The sequence below is a fragment of the Talpa occidentalis genome, unplaced genomic scaffold, assembly GCF_014898055.3.
Source record: "Talpa occidentalis isolate TD23 unplaced genomic scaffold, MPIMG_talOcc4v2.1, whole genome shotgun sequence".
Lineage (NCBI taxonomy): Eukaryota > Metazoa > Chordata > Mammalia > Eulipotyphla > Talpidae > Talpa > Talpa occidentalis.
Window position 1 is genome coordinate 146,744,165 of NW_026555331.1, and position 16,313 is coordinate 146,760,477.

The 16,313-nt window shown below is 52.3% G+C and overlaps 1 protein-coding gene across 4 annotated transcripts in view; it reads right to left on the reverse strand.

The window, feature by feature from the left end:
* The window catches only part of DENND2A (DENN domain containing 2A), an 80,785-nt gene extending 64,836 nt beyond the window's left edge, over window positions 1-15,949 (reverse strand). For 2 of the 4 annotated variants that reach the window (XM_037514471.2, XM_037514450.2), the window contains exon 1: window positions 15,719-15,762. The gene's annotated coding sequence lies outside the window, so the exon portion shown is untranslated. Of the gene's footprint in view, window positions 1-7,984; window positions 8,041-15,718; window positions 15,763-15,927 lie in introns of those variants that run through there. The other 2 variants (XM_037514481.2, XM_054692732.1) reach the window with 2 other exon arrangements.
* Window positions 15,950-16,313: the final 364 nt, after the last annotated feature.

A 16,313-nucleotide genomic window follows, 5' to 3' on the forward strand; every position in this document is an offset into this window, starting at 1 on the left:
TGTGGCAATTCTATCTCAATAAAGCTGGGCAGGGAAAGATACATGTGGATGTCTTTGACATAAAACAACATGGTAGGCAAACCAAGTGAAGGTGGGGTTCTTTTGGGGATCTGGGTCTGAAGGATGGGCCATGTGTCCTTGTGGGTATTTGGGTCAAAGGCATAAATGTTTGCATAATTTCAGGATGGCTAAGTGCTACAGGAAACACAGAGGTTATGCCTAACTGAGCCACTGCATTTCTTTGCAGGGATCAGTCCCAGGTCAAACAAGACAGAAGCTGTAACCACCACATGGAAGACTTTCTGGAAGCTTTACTAAGATGTTACCAGAAGCGCAAGGACCTTAAAGCTTTTTTATTTTTAAATAACTTCAAGCTTGCAGAACAGTTGCAAGAATAGTACAGAAAACTATACACCCTCTACTCAAGTTTACCCAGTTTGACATTCTCCCAATTAAAGGCTATTTTGAAAATGCTCTTGGAGGTTCAGGAAAATGAATGCTATCCAGCAATTAGAAGCTTTTAGGGCTCATGACTCTAAAAGAAAACAGAATTTTACTAAACAGGTTTACTGAACTAAGTAAGCGCACGGAAGTCCAAAAGACAATTCAAGCCCCAACCCACCCTAGACCCTCCGAGAGGACCTTGAATAGTTTAAAGTCAGATTACCAAACAAGTAAGGAGAGCTAAGAAAACACTGGAAAGAGAAATTTTAAAAGATGGGATGGGGGAAGGGAACTAGTGCTACCAGATAAGGAACATACTATAAAGCCTCTATAATTCAAACAGTGCAGTCCTGCCACATGAATAGGTAAATAGACCAGAGGAACAGAACAGGAAGCCTAGACATAGACTTGAGTGCACAAAGAATTTGATTTATGACAAAATTGGCACCTTAATAACCAAAATAGTCTGAAGTGTTCAAGTCAGATCACACTGAAAACTGATGTGCCTGTGGTCCTGGTAAAGGGCCTGGGTCTTTCTTGGAGTCAAAAAACCAGCCACAGGCAAGAATTAGTCTGGTTCTTCTTCTGTGGCAGCCCCAGAACTTGTAAGAACCTTTGTCCATATCATCTGCACATTAGAGCGTGCACAAGCCTTTTCACCCATTTTCAGACACTATTATTGATGTACTTTAAAAGGCAAGAAATTCAAGGGTCTTTGACTTAAAGATCAGTGTTGGGGCCTCCCTGGTGGCCTATGGGTTGAGTCTCAGCTCTAGCACCACAATGGCCTGAGTTTGATCCTGGCCAGGGAGCTAACCCCCTTGGCCCAGCAGACTTCTCCTGTCTCCCCCGCTGATCCCCTTAGCAGTGCATTTCAGTAGATGTGTCTGTTCTGCTCTCCACTCTGCCTCTAGTGAATTCTCTCACTCCCCACAACTCTGGCCTACACCCAGTTCTTCTACACAAAATAAGTAAAATAAAAATAAAAATCCTACAATAAAGGAATAATTCTTAAAAAAAAAATAAAGATCAGTGTTTAAGAGCACAGATTCCAATTTTTACCTTCCTGCACCAAATTCTGTATTTGGTCCCTCAACCCTTCAACCATTCCGCCCCTGAATTGCCACCTCTCACAAACCCCTCATGAGGTGCAAGAATCTGCTACGTGATGATACCAGGACAACTGGGGACAGTAACCTCAGAGTCTGATCCACAGGGCTCAGGGTTTGGTTTTTTTTTGGTGGGGGGGCGTGTAGGGGGAGGCTGACCTTCTTCCAAGGGCAGCAAGCAGGAAATAGCTTTCATTCATAACCTTCAGGAAGGTCGGGGTAAGGAAATTAACACTATTATATCCTATGTCGTGTAAGGCATTCATTAAACACTTTGCAAAATCATAGAAATAATGATCTCTCAAGAGAAATAAAAACACATGCCTACATATATTCCTCCACACTAATGTCCACAGCAGCATTATTATTCAGGATGGGGATAAAATAGAAACAGTCCAAATACCATCAGCTGATGAACAGATAAACAAAATGTGGTATATCCATGCAATGGAATAGTATTCAGCTATGAAAGAACTGAAATCAGGGCATCCCCCAACATGGATGAACCTCGAAAACATTATGCAAATAAATAGAAATCAGTCATACAAATTCATATTGCATGAGTCCAATCATATGAATTTACGAGAACAGGGAAATGCATAAAAACAGAAAGAAGATTAGTGGTTGTCTGGGACTAAGTGGAGGAGAGGAATGGGGCGTGACCTTTTTTGGGTACAGGGTTTTCTATACGGGGGGATGAAATATTCTAAAATTGACTAAGATGATGGTTGCATACCTCTGTGAATATATTAAAAACCATTAAATTGCACACTTTAAATGGATGAATGTTTATGGTATGTGAATTCTATCTCAATAAAATTGCTACAAAAAGAGGGAGGTGGGCCTCCCTGGTGGCGCAAGGGGTTAAGCACCGCATTGTGAAGCAATCCGCAGCCTCTGCAGCACGAGTTGGATCCCCCAACCACCATGGAGCAACCCACATGGCACAGCAGACCTCTCCTGTCTCGCCTGCTGCTCCCCTCCGCAGTGTATTTCTTCAGTCTGCCTGTTCTGTTCCCCACTCCCTCTCTCTGGTGAATCCTCTCACCCCCGCCGACGCCTGTACCCCAGCTCTTGTATGCATAAATAAATCAATCTTAAAAAAAAAAAGAATACAGGGTCTAGAGCAAATGAACACAAAATGCTTAAAGCAACAGAACACGAGTAACGGGAGGCTCTCTGCGGCCCTTGCCTCCTCACAGGGAGCCCCTGCTTGACTGCACACACCCCCACCCCTCATCCACAGGGTCGCGGCAGCCATGTTTGAACGACGAGTCCACCCCTCAGCACAGCTGATTGGCTCCAGGGGAGGCCTTCCTCAAGTTGGGCCAATCGGATTCGCTCCCAGGGAGTTGCGTCAACCTGGGTGGCCGGAAGTCAGAAACATGGCCCCGGGAGCGGGGGGGGGGGGGGGGGGTTTCTACCCTCTGGATTGGAGAGCCCTGAGCTGTGGGGAGAAGAGTGATGCCAAGGGGAAGGTGGCTTTGCACGCCCTGGACCCAGGCCACTCTTGACGGGCTGTATTCCTGTCACGGGCCCCTCCAGCTGCCTTCACACTCATGTTTGCTTATGTGACCAAAAGAATCCCCACCAACGCGCGGCATTCTAGTTCAAGCTATGTCCAACTACAAAGTGGAAAAGGAAAATGTGTGTGTGTGTGTATTTTAAGCATGAAGCCACAACTATATGGCTGATGCTGAACAAACAAGCTGCTCAGGTCAACCCGCATTGGGCGTGCGGGTTGTGCAGGAGGTTGGTTGTGAGCTGACCATTTCCAGTGCACACTGAGGGTCAGAAAAAGTCCCTTTCTCTCTCTGAGGAGACTCTTGATGACACTGGAGATGCTGGGAATACGGTGTGTGAATAAGGCAGATGTCATGAGCCCCATTTTTCTGAGCACTGGAAGGACTTATTATGAGCATTACTACAGGAAGACCTGCTGAGCCCTGGGGTGAAGGTAAATAGGGCATGGTATCAGAAGGTGCACAGTTTCCTTCCTTCCCAATAAAACCCCACTGAAAAACCTCTGGCCTCCTCCTGGAATGGACTAAGGAGAGGTAACTGTGGGTAAGAAGCAACAGCAAAGAGCCTGTATGCCTTCTCCAGTTCTTAATTCATATCTGCAATATACACAGCAGATCACATCTCTCTCTCTCTCTCTCTCTCTCTCTCTCTCTCTCTCTCTCTCTCTCTCTCACACACACACACACACACACACACAGAGAGGCAGGGACACATCTGAATGGAAAACGTTTGTTTACATGAGGCAGCATAGTCTGGAAACCAGAAGGAACAGCTGAGCTGACAAGAGGAAGGGCCTGAGGAATCCTTTTCCCATCCCTCTATTTATGGGAGTCATTTCCCTTCAGGAAATGCTGAGCCCCTTCTCCCAGGACCCTGTTGGGAATGACGCCTGCAGTGGCTGACCCAGGCCTCCAAGTCCTCCCCCTGATCTGAGCAGCATCCCCTCATGACCCACTCGGACGCTGGAAATCCAGCCTGTGAGTGACAGTGCAAGACCCAGTCCAGTAAGGAAATTCGAGGAGCAAAGGGAAAAAAAAGATACATATAATGAAGCTTTTAGTCCTTGGCATGGAGAAGCTCTGATATATGAACACAAGGGGGTGATGGGGATGGGGAGATGGGGGGATGTCAGGGCTAGAAATGGCAATATGTCACCCAGGAGTTGTGTCACTTCCCTAGCCTCTGTCACCCAGTGAGTGGTGGCAGACATCGGGACAGGACCCAAGATAGGACTCATCTAGGGATCATTCACCTCCCCCTCTCACCTCCCTCCAGGCCACTCAAGTTTCTACAGAAAAGCTGTCCCAGGAGAAGTTGACTCTGCTCCTTCCACATTCTTGATGAAAGTTGTTCTTTTCTTTTCAGACAACTGAGGAGTCCACCTCTTCAGGAACCCAGAAACATTCCTGGAGTTAGGGTTTTTTGTTTTTCAAAGAACCGATAAATGGGGCCTCCCTAGTGGTGCAAGAGGTTAAGTCTCAGCACTAGGAAGCTATCCGCAGCCACTCCAGCACATGTGATCCCTGGCCAGGGAGCTACCCGCATGGTGCAGCAGACCTCTCCTGTCTCGCCCGCTGCTCCCCTCAGCAGTGTATTCAGTCAGTCCACCTGTTCTGCTCCCCACTCTCTCTCTGGTGAATACACACACACACACACACACACATACACACACACACACACACACACACACGGCACCTCTGGCCTACACCCCAGCTCTTGTATGCATAAATAAATAAATCTTTTTTTTTAAGATTTATTTATTTTTATACAAGAACCAGGATACAGGCCAGATGCACGGGAGGGTGAGAGGATTCACTGGAGATAGAGCGGGGAACAGAACAGGCAGACTGAAGAAATACACTGCTGAGAGGAGCAGCGGGTGAGACAGGAGAGGTCTGCATCGTCATGTGGGATTCTCGCTGGCTGGCTGGGATCGAACCCACACTGCAGAGGCTGCGGACAGCTTCATAGTGTGGCGCTCAACCACCTGGGCCACCAGGGAGGCCCTAAATAAATCTTAAAAAAATAAAAATCCAAAGTACCTGTTACCTATCCCCTTTTCTCCTGCCCCCTGCCCTCTGGCAGCCACACGCACACTCTGGTCCAAGGCACCGTCCCCTCTGCTTCCACAGGCCTCCCTCAGGCTGCCATTTTGTGATTTTTTCCCCCCTCTGAAGGCTTTCCTGAAGTTCACTCTAACCTGGCCTCAGCGAACACTGCGGGGGTGGGGGGGGTGCCCTGTGGGTAACATGGCAGAGAGAGGGGGCCCCTGTGATCTGTTCTGGGGGCACCTGGAGTTGGGGGGTGGGAGGGCTGGGCCTCCAGGGGGCAAGGTGGCCACTCGCACTGCACCTGGAAGCAGTCCTTGCAGGCCCTAAGACCCCAGCTGAGCTGCCCCAAACCCTTTACTCCTCCGCAACTCTCTCTCTCCCCCCTGCCTGCCCTCCTCTTCCTTTCCTCCCCTCAGCCCCTTTCCCACCCTCTCTGGCTGGCTTCTGTTCTCTCTCTTTCCATGAGCAGAGAGTTTCCAGCCTGGCTCCCGGCCAGCACATTTGGACAAAAGGCAGCGATCTTAGAGGGAGACGTCATCTCCCATCCCCTTTCCCGGGGCCAGCGCTGTGGCTCCCGGAGCCCAGAGGCAGAGAAGGGGCTGAGGCCACCAGGCTCAGCTCCCAGTTCTGGGAAAGAGATGGCGGAGCGGGTTGAGATGGTTGAGAGCAAAGGGATCGGAAGCCAAGAGAGCCACATTCAAATCCCAGCTCTGCCACTTGAGCGCTGTGGGACCTTGGCAAGCGCCTCCTAAGCCTTCCTTCCCTCCCCTGCAGGGCGGTGATACCAGCAACACCACGAGACTCTGGAAGACTCTGGAAGACCGAGGTGGGGAGGCTCGAGTGAGATGGTACCTGCAGAGCACGCTGCACAGCACACACATGCGGGGCCTGTAAAAAGCGCCCCGCATAGGTCTTGTTATTTTAAAGCGAGCGCTGCCAATGTAAGCTGATAGGAGTAATAACGCAGGACTCTGCATTAGTAACAACACCTCCTATCAGCGCTAACACCTCCTCGACTCCCCCCGCAGGCTGCTGACCCCGCCTCCGAGTTCGCCAGCGTGGTCAGCTCGTGGTCAGCTGGCAAAGCGTGCTCACTGCAGGCACCTGCGGGTAAAGGGAAATCTGTAAAGGTTGGTCTGGGAATCAGAAGGGCTGCTGCCCCCATCCATTTTCAGTAGAAGCCCCAGTGGGGGGGGCAGTGCCAGGGTGAGCAGCCTGTTCGCCCTGACTGTCCTCCCTCCAACCCCCCCACACACCCTCTTTCTTGGCTCCTAAAAGCCGAGGCCTGTTTCTGTTTGTTTACTATCTGCTCAGGGTGTTTTGTACTCAGAAGTTGTGCAATGCCTGGGAATGCGGCCCTTTTTCTTTAGCTGAGTTTCCAGATAGCGGAAATGGTCTTTCTCCTGATTCTGTTTGGCTAATCTGAATGTGGATGGACCTGAGCATGAAGCGGTGAGATGCCTCAACAAGCTAAGCATAGTACTCCGCGTGAGGTTCTATTGAGAGACACACAAACTTCCAGAATGGCCCAGCCCAAGAGGAAAGACAAAGCCCCCATCAACCAAATGGCCAGCGGGGATCCAAAGGTTCAAGACTGAATGACAAGATCAGGCCAGCAGCCTGCGCCTGACACACGCAGCAAAGTCTGACACGTGCAGCAAAGTCGCATGGGGCGGGGACTAGATGGGAACCAGCGTTAGCAATGCAGTGACTGAATGCAATGTCATGAAGCAAGTAAGAACTGGAGGAATTTAGAGGTGGGCCAGGAAAGGAGAGTCCTGACGGCTTCCAGAAAGAGGGGGCCCTGGTGGCCCTGTAAGATAAGACCGGGTTCTAATCACCGGGAAAGGAGACATTTAAGGTGAGACCAGAGTGTGAAGAGGAGGTGGCTCCCGCCCTGGGCAGACCAGCTGGCGGGGCCGCAGCCCTGGACCCTTGTGATGGGACCAGGACATGGAAGGCGCAAGAGGCGCCACCTGGACTTTGGGGTGTTCCGAGAGTAAGAAAGCGTGAAGGCTGGCTGCCCTGGGGAAATAAGAGGCTACTTCATGAAGATGTGTTCTTTCTTGCACACGAGAAGGGTAGAATGTAAAATGGTGCGTTCAAGACGAAATGTGTAGAAGGTAGAGCCAGGGGCCTGGTGGGGGAGCAACACCGGCGGTGGAATCCCGGAGGGAGCAGAGGGCCCCTCGGGATGAGTGAGCTGAGGAAGACTGTGGTGGCTGTGGCACTGCCCTTGGTACTCAGTTCCTTTGGATCTCTTCATCTGAGCCCCCCGACTGGCAGGATGTGTGCCCTGCGCTTCTTTATTCTTCCAGTGTCTGGTGTAGCCTTTGGTCTCCTATGGCTGCCATTGAGATGCTTGTTGAGGGCCTCCCTGGTTTTGTAGGGGTTAAAGTCTCAGCACTATTGAGCTTTTACCAGCAGCAGGAGTTCAATCCCTGGCCAGGGAGCTACCGACATGGCACAGCAGACCTCTCCTGTCTCGCCCGCTGCTCCCCTCAGCATTATCTTTGGTCCTTCTGCCTGTTCTGTTCCCCACTCTGTCTCTGGTGAATCCTCTCACCCCCACACCTCTGGCCTGCACCCCAGTTCTTGTATGCATAAATAAAAAAAAATCTTTCAAAAAATTAAGTAAACGCTGTTGAATGGGCAGAAGAAAAGGAATGCTGAAGATCTCTTCTTAGAGAGACACGAGGACAAACCCAGAGTATGTGCCCCAGGGAGGTGGCTGGATACCAGCCAATGAGAATGGCCTTACTGTTAACCCTTTAATGGCTGGGTCTGGGGGGAAGAGCTAGGGAACCCCGGGATTGGGGGACTCCTGAGGGCTCAGGGCAGCGACTCTTTCCTCACCTGTCCAGACGCACTTGCGCGTTTTGACAAGTGGCACCGGTGCTGGCGTGCAGTAGTTTTCCTTCAGTCTTGACCTAAGCCAGGCTCAAGGACTCTTAGAAAGGCAAACTGGCCACTGGCTGGATCCTCTGCGACTAGGGAAAGTTCTCAACAGGAGGTCAGGGATGGAAGCCAGATTTCAGGGATGGATTTTCAGGGAGGAGGCCGTGGACCTGCCCCAGGGGGTTCGTCCACATGTTCTGTCTCCTCCTGCTGAACCCAGCATTCTCTTCTTTTCCTCCAGGAAATCAGCAGCCTGAACCAGGGCTGGGTGAACCCGGAGAGGGCACCTTTGTCCCTCTCCCTGCCCCTCACCTCTCAGTCCCAGGCCAGGACCTTAGCTGTCCTATGTTCGGGAGAAAGGAGAGTCTGGAACTGATCCTGTCTCTCAAGAGTTGTTTTGGATTCCCCAAGTGTTTGGGAGGAAGTAACAAACTCTCCTCTGACGTGCCCCCCCTTTGCCCCCCATGCCCTGTGAGATGCACCCGTCCAGCTGAGGGTAAACAGAGGGCACTGGCCCCTTTTTTGATGTCCTGGGAGCCTGTGTGTGTTTGTTGACTGTCAGAAACGCAGGCGATGAAACAGACCAGATGTAAGGGAGGAGAGCGCAGCAAGATGCCAGGGGCGTGAACTTGGGATTGGATGACCACACACTTCATCCCGTCTCTGGACAAACCTCACCTGCAGCTTAGAATGTCACGCAGAGCAACCCCTGAGCCCCAGAGAGCTGGAGACACTGCCTTCTTTGCAGAGAATCTTCAGGAAGCTCCGCGGCCACCACAAGACTATCTGCGGCTGAGAAGCTAGCCCCACTCCGTGGCAGGGAGGCAAGCGCCAACTCAGGCCGCCCTTTCACTCCTGGCCAGTGACCAGGTCAGAGCTCCGTGGCTTCTCCATAGCCAACCTCTCCCGAGACCAGGCAGTGTCAGTTTTATGCCTGAATGGCTGCATGATCCCGTACAAATACCTCTGCTCGGTCATCTTGGGAGGGTGAGACTATTTCCAGGGATGTGAGAAGCACAAATAAAATTATGAAAGTGTCCTGCTTTAAGTCCTAGGAAAGGCAGCCCGATCTGATGGTTTCCACCATGAGCAGTGGGGGCAGGGCAGCAGCCCCAGCTCCTCTGACTCCCTACATGGAAGGAGTCATTCCTGGGTGGCGAGGGGCTGTCGACCTGCCTGCTCCCTGTTTCCTGAACTCAAGTCTCTATTCTGTGGGCGCCAGGAAGGGCTGAGGGGCAGAAGGCTGCTACCAGATCAGCTCTGCCTACGTCTCCACACCTAGACCTTGAAGTGGATGGACACGTCCACTCCCTCCCCTTCCCAGGCAGCTACAGGTGCCATCAGCAGGGACAGTCTGCGGTAGGCCAGCGACACATCGATCACAGACTAATCTTTAGTCTCCCTTGTCACTTTCCAAGCGGTCCAGTTTGCACAGACGGATTCCTGCCCATGACTCAAGGTGCTCTGCAGAGAGCTTCCTGCTAAATCAAATTCAGCCCTCACTGCACCTTCTCTTCAGAGAAGCCAGGGGAGGAGCAGAGAGGAAGTGGAGGCACTGGGTTTGCTCTTGGGTGTAACCCAAACCACTCTGCCAGGCTCCAGCCTACTCAGTATGTGGCCTTGTGGGTCTGTAGGACCAATGTTGTGGGAACACAAGACCAACGGCAAGACACAAAATTGGGACAAAGTGTTGGACGACAATCTAAGAAACGAAAAATGTATCAGCAGCTCTAATTTTAATAGGTTGCCTTCTTATATGTAACAAAACGCTAAAGAGTGGATCGGCTCTAATGAATGTACCCCACCATGAACTTTCATTTTCAAGTTAAATAAAAATTCACCATAAATTCAGTGAGGAATCGCGGTGGGGACACTTGGGTGAGGGGAAAGAGTGGTAATACATATCTTACAATTTTTTTTAAGACCAAGTTTGGGACTCTCATTTGTAAAGTATGTATTGGGGCCTCCCTGGTGGCCTAGGGGTTAAGTCTCAGCGCTACCGCAAGGCCTGAGTTCTGTCCCGGCCAGGGAGCTTCCCACATGGCGCAGCAAACTTCTCCTGACTCACCCGCTGCTCCCCTCAGCAGTGTATTTCAGTAGATCTGCCCGTTCTGCTCCCCACTCTGTCTCTGGTGAATCCTCTCACACCATCCCCTCTGCCCACACCTCTGGCCCACACCCCAGTTCTTTCACACCAAAATTTAAAAAAATAATAAATAAGGGGAAAAAGAGAAAAGTATCTAACACAGGTCACAAGTGTATTTGATATGCATTTAGCTTTGAGCCCCATATACGTTTTCTTTTTTCTGCTCGCTGAAGGATATCTGGGCTGTTTCTAATTATTGGCTGTTACATACAAAGGTATGGGAACATTTGAACATAACCCCCCCCCCTTAACCCCTCAACCCCTTGCATCTAAGACGCCTCAGTTTCATTCTCATTCTCAGTTGCTCTTTTCTAAAATTGCGGAGCATCAGTGGGCCCAATGCTCCAATTGAACCCTATTTTAATCTAGCAATTTTCACCTCCAGGAATTTATCTTACAGAAAGGTTGCAACAACTGCCAGGGAGTATTTGCAGTAGCCCAAGTCAGAAACAACCAATCGCTCATAAGCAATCTGTCAGTCCACACAAAGGAACAGTGGGCGGCTGGTAAGGACAGGGTATGCACGTACCACACAGGACTAGTCTCACAAAATACTGCTCAGTGATGACAGCCGACCTCCATTTTTATAAACAAGCAAAAGTATTCCACGTGAAGAAGAATCTAGGAGATTTGGTATATGGACCACCCTCTGGGAGGGAAACAGCATGGGGTGAACTTTCATATTTCATTTCATTCTTTCTATGAATTACATAAATGTTTTACAACAAACATAACTGGCACAGTTTATATATATATACATATATGTACATATGGGAAAAGTATGTATATAAAAGTCATTTTAAAATTTGAAAGTAAACTTTTAAAGAAAAATGTGGGCCTCCCTGGTGGCGCAGCGGTTGAGCGCTGGGTTGCGAAGCTGCCCATGGCCTCTGCAGCGCCGGTTCGATCCCCGGCTGTTCCCCGGCCACCAGAGGAGGGTCCCACATGGCGCGCAGACCTCTCCTGCCGCCCGCTGCTCCCCTCAGCAGTGTACTTCGGTCCTTCTGCCTGCTCTGCTCCCCGCTCTGGCTCTGGTGAATTCTCTCACCCTCCCGCGCTTCTGACTGTACCCAGTGCATGTATAAACAAAACAAACAAACAAATACATAAATAAAACATGCCTCTATATGAAAAAAAAAAACTTTTAAAGAAAAATGAGACAACAAAAGGAGATGCTTTTGCTACCCTTCTTGAATGGGTCTGAGAATCCTCCACCACACAAGACAGGCAGCCCAGCAAGGGCTGGGACTTTGAGGGCCATGGTCCCGGCTTCCTGAACTGGTTCCCTCCCCAGCTCAACACTGGCCTCATTTTTGAAGGGAGACAAGGACTCCCTAGGTTCCCCCAAAACAAGGGTTGCTCCCCCCCTCCCTAAGTTGCCCTGTGGATGATGAAAGGTAGTTCAGTCTGTCAGGGTTGCCTCTCTTCCAACCCACCAACCGCAGGCCCAGGACAAGTGTGTCCAAGAGAAGCCAAAAGGGAAAAAGTCTGGGTTCAGCTGGCAAATGGTTTAACATCTAGGCCAACTGAGAGCTGGCAGGGTAGATTTTCCTCAGATTAGACAATGATTTTTAACAAGAGGGTAAAAGACACTGGGACTCTGGCTTCTGGCCATTTTGTTGTCTTTTCAACATCCAGTGTGGAGAATTTAGTCAATCACTCGCCTCAGCTCCACACGCGGAATGGCCTCCCGTAATTAGAGGGGCAGATGTGCCTGCCAACCCTCTGTTCTGTAGCCAAGACAGGGCATTCAAAGAGAGCCTGGGGTCCCAGGAGGCCATCTGGTTCTGGTGGTGGAAGGAGGGGCCACACCTCGACACAGAGAGGTACACAAGGCATAAGCAGGGGTTAGCCTGGGTCTTTTGAGAGTCCCTGTGAGATATCACATGGGCCCCCAGGAAGCAGAAAAGAAGGGGAAGGAGCTCCAGAGATAGTGGGGGAGACTAAGTCAACTTTGCCCATGGTCAAAAAAGGGACTGCCTGCAAGGTGTATTTGAGGGTTACTGGGAAAGCTATGAAGCCTGAAAATATCTCCCTTATTATCCTGTTAGCACTGCGAAAATCAATCCTTAGAAAATCAATCCTTTTGCTTGAGACTTTATGCATATAAATTTGCAAACTAATTCTCCCACCTTCTTTCCAATCTAGATTCCATTTCCAATTGACCCAAGTCATGGGTCAGAGAACAAAACATCTAAACATCAGGAGTAAAGCAGAAAGAGCCCAGAGCCCGGGGGCTTCAAGAAATGAAGACCTATATGGGGTCCAGGTGGAAAGAGAAAGGGTATGGACGCTCTTCGGTTTGGGCTGAGGCACAGCACTGCATACAGTAGTGTTACACCCAACAGTTTAACTACAGAAACCTTGTAGTTACGCTTTTAGAATTTGTTTCAAAAAAATGCTTCAGGAAGAAAAAAAAGATTCACATAAATGTGGTAGTTACCAGCCTCCTTGTCTGTGTCTGTTTAAGATGGCTTTAGATCTTAATGTTGAAGGCTAATGCATCCATTAATTTCAGTATGAGTAATGGACTTCCTATTTTTATTTTTTAAAAGATTTATTTTATTTATTTATGCATAAAAGAGCTGGGGTACAGGCCAGAGGTTGGGGGGGGGGTTGAGAGGATTCACCAGAGACAGAGTGGGGAGCAGAACAGGCAGATCTACTGAAATACACTGCTGAGGGGAGTAGCAGGGAGACAGGAGAGGTCTGCTGTGCCATGTGGGTCACCCCCCTGGCCGGGGATTGAACTCACGCTGCAGTGGCTGTGGGTAGCTTGATAGTGCTGAGACTTAACCCCTTGCGCCACCAGGGAGGCCCCCAGGACTTCCTTTTTTAAAATTCTATGGGGCCCCTGCTTTTTGGAATCGGAGGCTTCTATCCCCAGCTATACTGAGCCCTTTCAGTGATTGTGAAACCAGCCTAGGCTGCACCTTATGATCACCTGGACCTTTAAAAAAATACTGATGCTCAGGGCCCACTCTCAGAGATTTGACTTAAGTGGTCTAGAGTGGGACCAGGCGTCAGTGGTATAAAAAGTGCACCTCCACATTTAAATGTGTGTGCTCATGTGCACCCCAAGTTAAAAAAATGTCAAGAATTTGACAGGGGAGAGAATAGAATTTCCAATCTACTCAAGGTTTATTTGAGACATCATTCATGGGCAAGAAATGGCTTAAACCTTAGCAGGCCCACTGGTAATGCATCAAGGGATTCTGCAGATTCTGTCCCTCAGCAGAAACCAAAGGGACAGGCCTGAAGGGAGTTCTGGGACTGTCTGCAGAACCTCCCAGCCCCCAGCTCTCATCCTCTGCAACATTCCTGTGCTGCTGCAGAAAACAAGAGCTCCCCCCTCCCTGGCCTCACTGGTTTCCGGAGACCACCCCTTTCGCACCCCCTGGAAGCAGCCTTACCACTAGGTCTAAGGGCAGAAAGAGCCTAACCAGACCCATCTTGGGGAAGAGGGCCAGCCCCTTTCCTGCGGGTCAGGACTTCCGGGTGCCCACCCTTGCAACACACGCTGATCCACGCTCACCTCTTCCCACCCGCCAGGGACCATGGGACCACAGGCCCCCCACATAGATTGCCCTGGCCCTAGTTGTTCTGTGCCCCCCCTACACACACACACAGCCCACAAGCCACTCAGCTCCCCACAGAAATGCACTAAGTTCCCAAGTCATAACAGGAAGAGTGTGGGAAGAGAGTCTTGGGGGATTTTAGCCTCCTGTCTTTTGCACCACGGTGAAGATTACTTTTATTATGTCACCCTTTAGTCTTTACATAAAGTTGCACATGACAAATTCCCAGATGAGTTCAATTCCAGGAAAAAATTTGTTCTGAAAATTAATTTGTATGCTTTCTGTTGTCCAAAGTCCAAAACTATGCAATGCAGTGTTTGTCTCTAGGCTGCCAAAAGCTCCAGAGCCAGAGTCACTGTCCAAGTGTTGTAATCTGCTAAATTCAGGCCATTCAAAATATCCATTCTTTCTGCTGCTTTGCTTTGTTTTCTCCTGCACTTAGTTTCAGTCAGAATTTTCTCACTCTGTGTCCCAGCCTGTGACCAGGTCCTGACTTTATCTTTCAGATCCTTCTGGCCACCCAGGGCTGTAATTCTGACCCAGGAGATGCAAGGTCGTGGTCTCACCCTCTCTAGGACTCTGCCAGAGCTTCCAAACACAAGCTGATCCCCTCACCCCCACCTCGGAGGCTTCTTTTTCCCTCAGGGGGCACAAGCCACCACCAGTTCTCACATTTCCCTTCCTCACTCCCTCCCTTCCTCAGGGTGATTTTGCACGTGCTGTTCCCTCAGCCAGAAACAAGCTTCCCTGCTTTGTTTTCTTGGATAAGAGGTTTTCGGGGCTCAGCCCCAGCACTGCCTACTCCATGGGCCTCGGCTGTGCTGGGTGGCCCTGCAGCCTGGCCAGACCAGGGCTAGTTGTAACTTTTTGTCTGAGTGCCCAGTGGGGCTGAGTTCCTGGAAGGAAGGGAGATATCTTACCCAGGCAGTGTCCGCAATCCACAGCTCGCGGAGCTGGGAAGTGCACAAATGAGCACAGAACTCGAAGGGTTTAAATCTTCCATAAAAGGAATGGAGGCCAGCCTTGCGGCCTGCCCTGTCACTACCCTCCTCAGCACCAGTTTCTGTTCCCCCTCGATTTCCTCGCAGCCACCCCAAAGCCTTCCTACTCCAACTCCACTCCTTTGGTGTGTCTGAAATTTTGATGATGCAAACAGAAAGCATTTTGCTCTTGTCCCTTATGGAATGGCCACCCAGGGTGCAAGAGTTCAATACACCAAGTTTCCTGTGGCGCCTGTTGGAGTCCAATGCCCAGGCCCGCTATTCCCCGGCATCCCCTGCAGCATTCTGTGGCCACTGGCACAGTCGGCCGCTGCCCGAAGTCCACCTGCTGCGTCCCCACCTCCCCAATCTGGGACCCCGGAGGGCACTGCCCAGCGTGCACGTCCATGCCCAGGTCCCTCCACTGCTGAGGTCTGGCTCTCCTCAACTGGTTGGATCCGGTTCTCTGTGACCCTCCTATACATGATCACGTTCTGTGTTAAGAGACTCCCCCTAGGCTCCATCTGCTCTCAACTTCATCCTCTGGATGAAAGTGAGAGATGCGTGCAAGTTCTGACCACAGTGTGTGTGTGGGGGGGGGTCATCTGGCTGCGCACCTCCCTTTACTTACACACACACACACTCACACTCACTCACACTCACGCTGCGACCAGGCACGGCGCAGGGCGGGGGCTGTGGCCTGTTCCTGCAGGTCTCCGAGGCGCGGGGGGCGCCCCCCGGCCGGGCCCTGAAGCCCTCGCGCCCCGCCCGCCCAGCGCTTTGCTCAAGTCCCCGCAGGACGCGCTGCAGCGCCCGATGCCCGCGCCCCGTCCCCGGCGCGCAAAGAGCCCCTTCCAGGCGCCCGGCCGGGCGGGTCCCCTCCCTTCCCCGCGCGCGACGCCGGTGCCCCGAGCCCGCGCCCCCTCCACGAGCGCCCCGGCGCCCCCCCCTCGATCCCCGCGCGCCCCTCCCGGCCGCCAGGCCCTACCTCCCTGCGGGCCGCGGCTCCGCGGGCTCCGGGGCGCAGCTGGGGGGCGGCGGGGCGCGCGGGGGCGGCGGGCGGCGGGGGCCGGGGGCGCCATGGCCCCGCGCCCCGCGCCCTCGCCCTGGAGTCGGCCCGGCCTCTCCGGCGCTCGCGGCCCCGCCGCCCGGCCGCGCAGTGGCGAGTGCAGGGCGGGCTCGGCCGGCGGCCCCTACCTCTCGGCGGCGGCGCGGCGGCTCTGCGCCCCGGCCCGGCCCGGCCCCCCCGCCCGCGGTGAGCTCATCCGCAGCTGGCGGGCGCCCGGCCCGTTGCCACGGCAACGCCTCTCCCAGGGCCGCGGCCGGGGCCGCGCTGGTAAACAGGACCTTCTGCCGGACTCTTCCCTCGCCTCTTTTGGGGGGCGGGGGGGAGCGTGGCTTAACCCCTTCTGCGCCGGAGACAGCGCGCGGGAGCGCGAGGCGGACCCCACGCGGGCCACCGCCCTGCCCGGCTCCCGGGGACGGCGGCCGGGGCGCCTCCCGGGGCTGGGCGCGGGGCCGGGCGCGGGGCACCCTCGGCCCGGAGTCGGGCTCCCCCCTTGCCCCCTGCGGCCGGCGGCCAC